Source organism: Oncorhynchus gorbuscha, linkage group LG12 (assembly GCF_021184085.1).
Source record: "Oncorhynchus gorbuscha isolate QuinsamMale2020 ecotype Even-year linkage group LG12, OgorEven_v1.0, whole genome shotgun sequence".
Taxonomy (NCBI): domain Eukaryota; kingdom Metazoa; phylum Chordata; class Actinopteri; order Salmoniformes; family Salmonidae; genus Oncorhynchus; species Oncorhynchus gorbuscha.
In genome coordinates, this window is record NC_060184.1 from 31,990,942 (window position 1) to 32,002,826 (window position 11,885).

An 11,885-nucleotide genomic window follows, 5' to 3' on the forward strand; every position below is an offset into this window, starting at 1 on the left:
AGGGTGGAGTGGTGGGCCAGGAAAACATTTGGTTTTGAGGCAAAGTCAAGGGAAATACTTGGGTTTACCCGCTGTATGGTAGCAGGGTGGAAGTGCTGTGAGTGCTGTGGCCACCCTTTCCTGCTGTGTTCTCAGGTTGTTTGTGCCTGTGTGTATTATTTTGTGGCTAGGTGACCCTAGTTGGTCCTCAGACATAAGGTCTAGGGCACACTGGGTGTTTGGACACCAGAGTTTAGACACTCTGTGTTTGGGGAAAAACGTTTTTTTTTCTTATATATATTTCCCGTTTGAGTCCATAAGGAGTACAATCTGTGTCTTGTGTATGTCCTCAATGGGTGTGTGTGTGGGGGGGGTTCTTAATCTGTCCGTCCCGTTGTGATTTTGACGCTATGGTCAGGGGTGGACTGTTCTGCCATGGTGTCTAGACTTTTGTCGGGAGCTGAGGTGGGCTGTTCTGCTGGCCACCTCTCTAGTAGGTTGTTCTCTGTCACACGCCATCCCCCTCAACCTCTCCTCCAGCAGTCTGATCCTCTCCTCTAGTGCTCTGTTCTTCTCCTGATTATGTTGTTTCACTACAGTCCAGGGTGTAGAGATATGTCTCTCTCCACCTCCAGCTTTCCAGGTCTAGTTAAAGGGGATGTTGTTGTCTGGGTCTGTGCTGACTGGAGTGTAATCACCTGCTGTTCCATCTCCACCTGGGGGAATTTATCCTTCATTTCAATGAGGGAGTTGTACTCTGTGCTGGGAGGATGACTTTCCGCTTGTTGTTGCTCGTCTGTGGGGTTATATAATGAAGAGGTCTGGTCTGACCCGCTCAGGGTAGGGGTATCTTTCTCACTTTTTTTTTTTTTTTTTTTTTTATTTATCCGTTATTTTACCAGGTAAGTTGACTGAGAACACATTCTCATTTGCAGCAACGACCTGGGGAATAGTTACAGGGGAGAGGAGGGGGATTAATGAGCCAATTGTAAACTGGGGAATATTAGGTGACCATGATGGTTTGAGGGCCAGATTGGGAATTTAGCCAGGACACCGGGGTTAACACCCCTACTCTTACGATAAGTGCCATGGGATCTTTAATGACCTCAGAGAGTCAGGACACCCGTTTAACGTCCCATCCGAAAGACAGCACCCTACACAGGGCAGTGTCCCCAATCACTGCCCTGGGGCATTGGGATATTTTTTAGACCAGAGGAAAGAGTGCCATCTACTGGCCCTCCAACACCACTTCCAGCAGCATCTGGTCTCCCATCCAGGAACTGACCAGGACCAACCCTGCTTAGCTTCAGAAGCAAGCCAGCAGTGGTATGCAGCGTGGTATGCTGCTGGCTAATTTAGCCAGGACACCGGGGTTAACACCCCTACTCACGGGAGAGCTTCTCCTGCTGAACTAATTCTTTGAATATGTGAAAGTCCAGCTGAATGTTTGGGGTTGCCCTGTACCAATACTGTTTCAGATTTATAGAGATTTATATTAGCTGACTCTGAGTCCTCATTGTCTAATATCCTGAGTTTCCACCCCTCGTTAACACTCCCCCCTCTTAACAGAGGGGTAGTGTGTTAATATGGCACTGTGCCATGCCAGGGGATGGTCTGTGTGGAAGATTAAGTTGCTTATGTTCCCATTTTTATAACAGTCAGCAAAAAGTGTCTCTTGATTTTCCATAAGGAGCTCCATTTTGTACACTTTTCTTACTTTATCATTTTTTTCATTCAGAGGGTACTGTATTTTATTTACCTCTGAACATTGGGAGACAGCTTCAAAGCTGTCTGCATTTGGTTGGAGTAGCCTGTTTGATTTTCCTGCCATTGTTGGGCTAAAGGGCTCTGACTCCTCTCACTTGACACGTCAGTGCTAATTGAAGCTGTATCTCCTTGTCCTAGCAGGCTTGCTAGTCCAACTCAGCATTCAGTCCTCATAATGTAAAATATATCATTGTAAGGTATTTTTCTTCTTGGCTTTTGAATATAAAACATAGCTTCAGACTAAACATTACTCACTCAGTTCCAGATTGGATGGTGTTTTCAGTTTGTTTACGAGAGCATTTGGTGTACAGCTTGGGCCTTCCAGGTAATTCCGTGGAGTAAATGTTATGCTGTGGAGGGTATAATGCTGTACATGCCTCTGCCCAAAAAAATCCTAGTTTATCTAACTCCAAATCTATATTTTTCCAAGAACATGCTGAAAAATGCAGGAGCTCATCTGCTCATGACCTCTCTCTCTCTCTCTCTGTCTCTTATTAGCTAGTCTCTCTCCCTCTCTCAATGATTGATTGTACAATGTAGGCCTAAACACAAAATATTTCAGTTTGTGAGTGTGTGATATGGGGGTTGGAGCCATGTTTATTTAGACAGTAGAAACAATGGCAACACTGCCATGTTGATCTGAGCCTTGCTGTTGGAAAACCGAGTGTCCCGGCTTTCGTCTACAGTCTGTTGCTTTCGCCTTGCCACTCAAACGCGCCCAATGTCTTCTGTCAAATGGGAATAGGGAGCTCGGCGGAAAATCTGTATTGCTCCAGTAGGTGGTGTTTTTTCGTTGTTTCGCCCACCAAGCAAGTTTTTGTGTCGAGGCAAATTAGTGTCAAATGTATGGCTTATTTGCTATGTGAGGTTTACTTGATCGAATAGAAGTTTCGTAATGCATACGTTGTTATGTCTGTACTGATAGAAGTAGGACACTTGACATCCCATTAACTTTGAAAAAAAAACATTTATATAGTTGTTATCTCGAGATGGCTATGTGTAACGGTGTAAATAAATTGTTACATTTCTGCATAAAATGAATATTATGCCACCTCGTGGTGGATTAGTGTGTTTACATTGTCTAATTCGCTCAGTGATAAAAGGTATGGGATTCTGGGTGATCCACAGCAGATTTATGGTGATTTGCTGTGTGTGAGTTGAAAATTGAATGGTCCCGGGATAGAAATGTATAAAGTTGACATTACATCATAAAATACACCTTTTACATTGTACATTATCAATGTATGTTATTAGTAATTACGGTTGTTGGTTTGGTGTCAAATAAACCACTCTATATGTTATTTGCCAAATCTCAGTTTGCCATGTGGGTTTTACGGCTAACTAAATGTCACTCTTTGAAGTTGGTAGCTAACTCATAAATGCATCTTCTTTAAGAGTGCTATTTATATCCCATCACTTCTCATCATTCATCCATACAGTGTGTGTCCCACGATTGCAGGTAATTTATGACAAATGTATAAAGTATATGTTTTATAAATTCATGAGCACAAGCTAGCAGCATATTATCCGGTTTTTTTTAGCTTAGGAAAATATGTGGTACATTCTATGTGTAATATATTTATTCGCCACAAGAGTGCAACTTTGAGTAATGTTTCAGGGTCATTTGATATATTTTGAATACTAAAATGGATGATGTTTATTCTGATGTTGTGAATATAAGATTACACATGGAAACAATATATTTATATTATAGTAAATTAGGAATGATTAGAAATGGTTAAATCCACCATAGGATCACAATGACTTTGATAGACATTTCGATTGTTATTTTGTTAGTATATTGTACAGCAGATTTATGGAGAATTGCTGTGGGAGTTCTATTTATATCCCGTCGACAACTCATCATCCATCCATACTGTGTGTGTCCCACGATTGAATCATTGGAAATAAATTAACTATCCATCCATTACTCCTTCCTGTGTTGACTCACTATGACCAGGAAGGTCACATGTGCATATTCTTGGCATGAAGCTAGTAGCATAGTGTCTCATTGAATACAGGCAAACAACCTTCATACAATATTTAAAAAAAGATTACAACAATGAGATGTATCTACCAATTCAAAGAAAGGATAGAAGAGCCTCATTGTGGACGAAGACTTACATTGTTAGGGCGGAGAGACATGTGTCTTGTCTGGTATCCATAATTTTTTCCTTCACGCTATCTGATGGTCATGTCTAGATTGGGTTACAGCTTTTGTCAAATTGACGTCAAAAGTATATATTTTGTCTGTGTAATTTAGCTATCCCTAGCCCTTTTCCGAACCTTAACCTTATTCGCTAAAACTGCAACGAAACCCTGTATCCATTTAGACCCTTTCTGACATGAGACAAATGCGGGGTTGACCACTGAGGTATAGGACCAGGTAGACGGGAAAGGTTTTTCGGACACGCCTGGTGCCCTGAATGATGAAGTATGTCACGAAGCGAGACGAACGGATTCGGCTTAGTCGTCCTACTGCCCTTCCCAGCTAGCGAGTTTATGCTTGTGTCAAGAAATTTCAGCGAGAATGTGAAACTTGTCAGCCAAAGTTGGGACTTGGGAGTATTCAGAATAATTGGTTGCATTATTATTATTTATTTTTGGTTACTACCAATATTACAAGTTATTTTTAATCGTGTAGGCTGCTATGCTACTCGAAATAAAATCAAGTGGGATGGAACAAATTGACCACGTTAGCTACAGCCATCGGTACGTGCTAGCCTACATCTCACTGAGGTATAATAATAATGGCAAACGCTAGCTAATAGGCATGTCACGGTGACATCAAGATGGTGACCAATACTACAAGTTATTTCTACCTCGCCCATCGAAAAAAACCCCCAGCATAAACTAGCTAGCTGAGTAAGGGCTCATCAGGCCGACGGCCGAATCCATTCGTCTCCACATTCTACTCTCAGCTGCGAGACATAACATCATCAATTTGGGCACCATGCCACAGACAAGGGGGTTAGTTATAAATATCTTTGAAACGACGTTTCCTTATAGGCTCTCGCTGTGTGGACTCTTGGTGCTTTCATGACAACTGGGAACTCAGATTAAAACCAGGTCAAATCATTACGTCAGTGATCTTCATGTCGGAAAGTTTACGATTTGATATTTGGTCGTTCAAACGATTTTTCCGACTCTGAGCTCGTCTTTTTTCCGAGTATCCAGAAGTCTTGAATGCTCGGAAGTCGGAGATTTCAGAGTTGTCAGTTGTTTTGTCTACCAATGTCGTTTATACTTGCTGAAACCGGCTCTATAGCTCAGTGGCAGAGCACTGGTCTTGTAAACCAGGGGTCGCGAGTTCGATCCTCGCTGGAGCCTAAAATAAAAAAGAATCTCCCTCACACAGTCGCTGAGTTCTTGCAGAAGATAACCAATAGAATTACTGTGGCATTTATCTGATGTATGTTGCGTGTCAATTTAGATGGATGTCGTTTTAGACACGTGTGGACTGAATTGCAAGTGTAAGAATGATACTCAGATTTTTATGATGCTCACATTGTTTATACTCAGCCAAGTGTGAAATGTCTTCTCTGTTCAGCTATGATGTTACTATAGGCTAGTCAAAAGTTTATAAACAATGTATCCATTGTTTGAATTGGGTCAATATGCAAGTGTATGGATTAGTATAGCTATCATAATTTTCACATAGTAGTGAAGAGGATTTAGTCAACATTTTAGTTGACTAAAAGCAAGCAAGTGCTTTATTATGGTGTATAGCCCTATGTATGTTATGACATGTATATAAGACGGTAATAACAGGTCACAGAGATAGAAATGATAATGTGATCATGATGGAGTTTTGAGTCTTGTGAGAGGAGTTCAGAGGAGCTCCAAGGAGACACAAAACTGCACTAATGATAAAAAAAGGCCCTTTAAAAGCTTTGTTCCAACTTCCAGCTTAATCAATTGAGAGAAGAGAGTATGACTCATGTGAATGTACTGGGTGCTCAAATATAACCTAGGCCTAACTGATGTGTCATAGATACGTGACATGCACTTGTTGCATTGTAAAAATCTGCTCATGCAATCTAATAGAGTGTTAAGAGAGGTGAATTATAATGTTCCATGTCTCTGAACTTCTCATTGAGTTAGACCTCCATATCCTCTCATCCACAGTTGGGGCGTGTGGGTGTGCGTGTGTGCGTGTGTGTGTGTGTTTGCGCACGCGCAGAGGTGTGTGTGGGTATCTTTTCTCTGCCCATACATTGCGTTGAAATCTCATCTGCTCCAATGAAGAGGCAAGGAATTCCTTCTTTGGCTCAAAATAGGAGCATTGTTATGATAGCCAGGCGTAGAATGGTGTATGTAGAGCTAACTAATCCCACACTTCACTGCCTAAGAACACCTATCCCTCTCGGTTGCAGAGCAGAGCGGGCATCCCTTAGAAATACAATTACACCCTGATGATGGGGTAATTGTGGGAGTCATTTGTGGGAGTCAACAGATATCAAAGTGAGTTCAAAAGTGAATTCGAAATAGCAATTCACTGTGGAGGAGGAAGCAGTGATGCACATGGACATTGTCAATGTGAAGGTTGAATAGTTCTGTACGTTGTTCTGACTATGTTTATATCTCCTTGTTGAATGCATTATGAAGTGCTGTCTCAATGTGTGGTTGTGGGGAGAAGAGAGGCAGGGGCACAGACAGTGGATGACTATGGATCTGTTGGCTAAACATGAAGTTTCATGGTCATGATTTATTTCGACAGGATATCAGGAGAGTTCTTGCTGTTTGTGATTCTTCAAGGGAATGAAGTTGATCACTTCTAATGTCTTCGCGCACCAGATTAAGAAAGTCATTGTTCCACAAGAGAGGCTCTCTGTTTCATAATAAAACCTGTAACCTACCTACAACAAGTCATGATTGGTCATGGAAATAGAATTATCATCCTTGCTTAGGATGAACTCTATTTTAATTTGTCAGCCACACACCAGGCAGAACAGTCAATTCAGGTGAAAAAGAAGGGCAGTGTTTTCAGTTCAGATCAATATTAATAAAGGAGAGGAGAGGAGGAATCCTCTCTAGACTATTGAGATGCTCCCGAGTGGCGCAGCAGTCTAAGGCACTGCATCTCAGTGCTAGAGGCATCACTACAGACCCTGGTTCGATTCCAGGCTGTATCACAACCGGCCGTGATTAGGAGTCCCATAGGGCGGCGCAAACCCTAACCAGCGTCGTCCAGGTTTGGCTGGGGTTGGCTGTCATTGTAAATAAGAATTTGTTCTTAACGGACTTGCCGAGTTAAATAAAAGTTAAATAAAAATAATAATAATAAAAAAGATGCAGCCCATGGCTCAGTGATGCATTGAGGTATGTCCAACAGAGGACACCTCACTCGACTATTGAGATGCAACCCATGAGTCAGTGACGTATTGAGGTATGTCCAACAGAGGATGCCTATCCAGACTATTGAGATGCAGCCCATGAGTCAGCGATGTATTGAGGTATGTCCAACAGCAGGGGTCACTCTATGTTAGGTTTTGAAGATCCTTCCTTCCTAGTGTCATGCTGAGGGCCTTTGCAATGCCTCACTTACATAGGTTAGTTAAGGCAGTGATTCTCAACAGTACCCTGGGGGGTACTTGGCCTATCCACAGGGGGTACTTGAGAAGACTCATTAGACCATAGGCCTACTGCTAAATTGCACATGAGGAGGTACTTCAGGGGTACTTACATTTACATTTAAGTCATTTAGCAGACGCTCTTATCCAGAGCGACTTACAAATTGGTGCATTCACCTTATGACATCCAGTGGAACAGCCACTTTACAATAGTGCATCTAAATATTTTAAGGGGGGGGGGTGAGAAGGATTACTTTATCCTATCCTAGGTATTCCTTAAAGAGGTGAGGTTTCAGGTGTCTCCTCCAGATCCTTCAGGTTTCAGGGCTGTCGCTGGACAATACGGACTTTCAGCTCCCTCCAAAGATGTTCTATTGGGTTCAGGTCTGGAGACTGGCTAGGCCACTCCAGGACCTTGAGATGCTTCTTACAGAGCCACTCCTTAGTTGCCCTGGCTGTGTGTTTCGGGTCGTTGTCATGCTGGAAGACCCAGCCACGACTCATCTTCAATGCTCTTACTGAGGGAAGGAGGTTGTTGGCCAAGATCTCGCGATACATGGCCCCATCCATCCTCCCCTCAATACGGTGCAGTCGTCCTGTCCCCTTTGCAGAAAAGCATTCCCAAAGAATGATGTTTCCACCTCCATGCTTCACGGTTGGAATGGTGTTCTTGGGGTTGTACTCATCCTTCTTCTTCCTCCAAACACAGCGAGTGAAATTTAGACCAAAAAGCTACATTTTTGTCTCATCAGACCACATGACCCTCTCCCATTCCTCCTCTGGATCATCCAGATGGTCAATGGCAAACTTCAGACGGGCCAAATGTACTTGGTGGTACAGTAACCAAAAAAGGTTGAGAACCACCGAGTTAAGGAATAGGACGAAGCTGCTCCCAGATCTAAGGTCAATTTCTCAATCACACAATTTCAATCAATCAGTAGCCTTGTCCCCAGGCTCAATTGTGTGAGCTGGCTGGTGGATGAGATTAACCAATGAATTATTACCATATTTATTCATGTTTTATCAATCTTTTTCAACCTCCCATAGATTGTAGATTTCCCCTCTCTGAAGAACTGTTTGTGTGGTGACGTATCAATGATACGTTATCGGACATACCCATCATACAGGCTACTGGGTAGATCAAATGAAATCCCAAATGAACTCAGGCAGTATGTAGGTTATACTTCACCTTGAACTACTAAATATCATTCTCCTCTAAGCCAACTTCACACCTGTACATATTGTTCCCAATAACTTCAGTGGTACTCCGCTTTTTTTATTCACAGAGGGGAAATAAGGAGCAATCATATTCTTGAACTGGTCCTTGGCTCAGTGTAAGTCTGTAAGCACCGGAGGCTGTTCAATGTTGTTATTGTTATGGCTGGCTCACTGCCGTCCCAGTAGTATCACCAGGCTGGCTTCTCTTCTCTAGGCAAGGCTGAGGCTCATCATGTTGCAGGGTATTGTCTTGGCTCGTCTTGTGGTTACGTTAACAGCCGACAGAGAGAGGCGGGGAGAGAGAGGAAGAGATACAGAGAGAAAGAGAGAGACAGAGCAGATAACACTAAAGAGAGAGAGAGAGACACAGAGAGAGACAATGTATTAATCCTCCTGGAAAACAGCATCAAAACAAACGTTTCTGGAGTCTGATTCCACAGAGGAATTTGTTGGTCCTTTTTTGAAGGAGGATATTGCTGTCCTCTATTGGGATCATCGTGCTGAAAATTGCTCAAACAATGTATTGGAATCACGCCACTGTACGAAGTAATGACACTATGTAGGTATGTCAATGTCAACCACAATTGCTTTACCAACTTCTCCAGAACTCATAGAATACATGGAATATAATACAACTGTATTATCCATTGGTTAGAGAGGCACAGGATCAGCAGCAGTGCAGTGCCCCTGGATGGAGAGCAATTGTGGGGGGTTAAGTGCCTTTCCCAAGAGCACAATGGCAGGAGATGGTACATTGGATCAGAGACCATGTGCGATCATCTACCAACTCTGTCTGTTGGAAATGTGACCACAAGAGAGACCTCACACATACTCAACTACAATATTCTAACAGCATGCAGGTGAAAAGGGATGTGAACCATTTTTATAAAATAAAAAAAATAAAAACCTTTTTTCCTGTCTTTCTGTGTACCTTTGATTGACTGTGTGCGTTGCTATGTTTGGTTGTTAAATGCATGTAAATCATAAATCACTGCTCACAAGAAAGAAAGCATGTGACCGCCTCAGAGGCATACAGATGTTTACAGGTCTCCTATATATTAGCTGGAGTAGATCACCTCTGTATGACAGTCTCCAATGGCGTCAGTTCTAGTAATTGTGTGTGTGTGTGTGTGTGTGTGTGTGTGTGTGTGTGTGTGTGTGTGTGTGTGTGTGTGTGTGTGTGTGTGTGTGTGTGTGTGTGTGTGTGTGTGTGTGTGTGTGTGTGTGTGTGTGTGTGTGTGTGTGTGTGTGTGTGTGTGTGGTGGAGAACTTAGTCCACTATATGCCGGTCCTGGTCCACTGCGGTGCACTTAACATGCTGAGGAAATCTCATATTCCTGTCAGCCTAGCAGAGTTAACAGGAGCGTAACCACCAAGTCCTGGCTCTGGGCCTGGCCAGCCATGACTAAGACTGCATCCATATACTTTCATGTCATCCATCTGCACAGCTTCCTCTCCGATGCCTCACCTACTGTAACGGTCGATTTTACTAGTAGCCTTTTCTATTCCCCCTTATTCTTCGTCCACCCTTTGCTTCACAAGGATTTATCATGCGTGGTATTGTAAGATTGCATTACAGTGTACAGAAATTGCATAGTGAATTGTGTATTCTGAACTCAAGATCCATAAACGAATGTCTCGTTCTGTTATGAACATCTGTGTTTTGGTGAAATATGGAAATGATAGAACCATGCCGTGAGATGATGTGCGTGTCGCGCTCATGTTGAGTTGAGCAAATATATGCAGCTCATTGAAAAACACCTCTTTCTTGCATGATTCAAGATTTCAGATAACATTTTTAGTCAGTCCCAAAAATGTCTCCGATCCTTTTTATGCTCTTTCCTTGAGCATTTTCTTTCTCCTTCTCTGTAGACCTGGGTTCAAATACTATTCAAAATCGTTCAAATACGTTGTGCGTTTGTTTAAGCCTGCTTAAAGTGCCAGATGGGCAGGGATTACACTTCTGGGACTATTCTATTGGTCCATTAAACCAGGCAACCTCAATCAAGCACAGATCAAGTATTTGAAATGATTTCAAAGAGTATTTGAAGCCATGTCTTCTTCTCTGTTCTGTCTTCACATCTGTGGATATTTATCTATTATTCAGAGAACAAACGTGGTCAGCATCTGTCTGGACGCATTCCACAGACAGCTCATCTTTAGTCAACTTAGTTCTAGTTCTAACTGTAAAACGCTATCTAACACAGATTTCTTTATAGTTAAACGATTCTACCGGCAGCTCAAATACATACAAATCTTCACATACTGCATTTATATGTGTGCAACTTTCACATACCAATTTTGGGTACAGCCGGAAAGGGCAACTTCTCGGAGCCTGGTTCCTCTCTAGGTTTCTTTCTAGGTTCCTGCTTCTATGGTGTTTTTCCTAGCCACTGTGCTTCTGCCTCTGCATTACTTTCTGTTTAGGGTTTTACGTGAGGTATCTGTAATACACTTTGTGTCAACTGCTGCCATAGAAAGGGCTTTATAAATTAAAGTTGACTGATTGAATTTAGAAACCTGGAACAATGTAACTGTAGAACACACACACACACACACACACACACACACACACACACACACACACACACACACACACACACACACACACACACACACACACACACACACACACACACACACACACACACACACACACACCATCAACTCCTTATTAACCAGTCCTGCATTTGTGTGAATGAGCAAACCAACACTGGTGTTTCTTCTTTACGCTTTTCCTGCTTTTAATTATACATATTTCAAACCAGTATAGACTCAATTGCCACCCGGACCCATGAGCAACCTAATGTTCCGTTCTAGAAGTATCAGTGTTCCTCTGGTGTTCTCGTTTCATACAGGGGACAGAGAGGCAGGAAAAAATGCTATGCTATGAATTATGGTGAGGACCTAGAGGAATTAAGAGAATCTAAAAATGGTATAAAAAAAAGAAATAATGTATACTTGAGGTACCTAGTGTTTTTTAACCACAGACAAAAAAGTAGACGTAACAGAAAGTTCAAGACTGTTCCTTCCTTTTGAGAAGGAATGATACGCCTATGGATCTGCACTGCCCTGACCTCTGAATCTCCATTATTTAACCCCCCTGTAAGACATGATTATGTACAGATTAGAGAACCACCCAGAAAACAGATGAGATTGTTGTCTATGTTGCCATCTGTGAGTTATAGAATCAACAATCAATGCGGATGTGATGTGCCTTCCTCACCCTATAGCAAGTGAAACCACATTATCATCCCTGCACTTGATACTTCCTTGTGTCAATAAGAAAGAGAACGAGGTTCCTGTGATTTCTATAGTAATTAATAGGTCATCATGTTTTGGTCTAAG

At 42.3% G+C, this 11,885-nt stretch overlaps 1 non-coding gene across 1 annotated transcript; it reads left to right on the forward strand.

Annotated features, from left to right (window-relative positions):
• The first annotated feature begins 5,004 nt into the window (after positions 1 to 5,004).
• trnat-ugu lies at positions 5,005 to 5,076 on the forward strand. Its single transcript has one exon. It is a non-coding gene; the product is annotated as a tRNA-Thr (tRNA).
• The last annotated feature ends 6,809 nt before the right edge of the window (positions 5,077 to 11,885 follow it).